Raw genomic sequence first — 2,235 nt, forward strand, 5'->3', positions numbered from 1 at the left:
AATTACTATAGCATATATGTTAACAAATTTAAGATTTGTACATTTGATGATGTATTAAATATGCCATTATTTTACAATGACAACTTTAAAATTGGTATGAATTGCATTTATGATAAGAACATGTATGAAAGAGGAATTAGACTTGTTAGAGACATATTATGTACCTCTGGAGGGTTTAAGACCAAGAATGATATTGAGAATTACACTGGAAAAGTGCTAAATTTTTTATTCTATGAAGGAGTTAAAAGAACTGTATCAGATTTTATTAAAAAATCAAGTTTTGCTACTGTTAACAAGTCAAACACCACTGGAGTATTTTTCTCTTCCTATCTGAATGTTATTGTTTTTAAAGCAAAACCAAATAAATCAATATATAGCACATATACATTTAATAAAGAAAAACCTACATGTCAAAATAAGTGGAATGAAATATTTAATAACATTGACTGGAAGTTTGTACATAACTTTATTTTTGAAAACTCCAGAGATACATATATACAATGGCTTCAAACTAGAATTGTACACAGAATCTTGGGTACAAAATCTCTGTTATATTAAATGAAAATTGTTAACGACAATCTATGTTCTTTTTGTAAAAAAACATGAGGAAACCTTAACTCATCTTTTCTGGGAATGTGAACACATTCAACCCATTATCAACTATATAAAATATTCAATGAATCTAAACAACATCAATTTTCCCAACATCTCTTGCCAAGATGTTCTACTTGGGATTTGTTCTGAAAAAATGACCCCCATTAATATTTTATTTCTTGAAATGAAAAGGTATGTTTTTATCTGTAAAAAACATAGTAAAATCCCAACAGTACCAGGGCTAAAAAATAGTTTTCAACTAGCATGGGAAATTCAAAAGCACACCATTTGCCAAGGATCGGAATTTCCAAATTGGTCAGTTGTAAGATTATTAATCAATGAACCCATAACTTAAAATGTACTTGCTTTACATTGATGTGCACTGAAATGAATGCTTTCAACTATACACTGTGGTTTTGTTTTCACATATTTTTTTTTTGTTCAAACCTACAATTTCTTTACCTTTGACAAAAGAAAACGATGATATGTGTAGTACAAATCTCCATATTAAGTATGAAGATCCCTGTGTTATATAGAAAGTATAGTTGCTACTTGTATTTTCTGTGCTTTCACAAAGTTTTTTATCTACTATGTATCTATGTATACATTGTACATTGCTAAATATAAACTTGCATCCGCTGTTTATAAACGTGCAAATCATTTAGTTGTATACTAACACAGGCTGTATTTAATTGCTACTAACACATAATTTTTGTAAGGTATGGAGTAGGATGGCCTCGACCTACACATACCTATTGACGAGGTAAATAAAGTTTTCTTATTTAAAACAAAAAAAAAAAAAAAAAAACCTTCCCTATATGAGCTTATATGAATGTTATCTCTTTTTGCCAACCAGTGGGCGGATTCTAAACTTTGCAGGTGGGGTGAAATGACATTTCAATTCCCATTTTCACTGGTAAAGGTCATGTTCCCAAGTTGTAAAAATGCGCTCAAATCATATACCAATGATCAATACCGTTAACATATAAACGTTCGGCGCTTTTTTCAATATTTTGCAATTATATTATCAGCGACACTGTCACTTTTCTCTCAAGCGGATTTTGTATCATCGCATTACGTCACATCCGGCTAAGTTACACAACTCTTACACTAGTAAATGCGAATAACTTAAAGGGTCAATAGGGTGTCACAACCAGAATGTACAATCTTATTATTGCATGAAGCATTATTTACAATGAAACATTACTACATATAAATGTATTTTACAGGGTTTGCACAGACCTTGAAAAATGCTTGAATTTTAATGTTCTCATTGAAAAGTGCTAATAAAGGCTGTGGAGTGCTTAAAAAGTAATTATTTGCATATAAAAACTTAAAAATGCTTGAAAAGTGCTTATTTTGGGCTTCAAAAGTGCTTGAAAAAAGTACCAAGGGTAAACATATATAATTTCATATCTTTTCCATGAGTCCGAAGTCGTTGTTTTTTTCACAATTTTATCTGTTTATACTGGAAGGTACTGGATCGGTACGGGTTGGTACGGGTTTTAGAACATAAGGGAGACAACTTCTAATAATCTTCTAATAAAACAACAATGATTTAACACATAGGAGAAACTCTCAAGGTTTATTTTCAGAACTCAACCACAGGTGGGGTGGGGTCCTATCAGGATGGACAGAGAC

Source organism: Dreissena polymorpha, chromosome 8 (assembly GCF_020536995.1).
Source record: "Dreissena polymorpha isolate Duluth1 chromosome 8, UMN_Dpol_1.0, whole genome shotgun sequence".
Lineage (NCBI taxonomy): Eukaryota > Metazoa > Mollusca > Bivalvia > Myida > Dreissenidae > Dreissena > Dreissena polymorpha.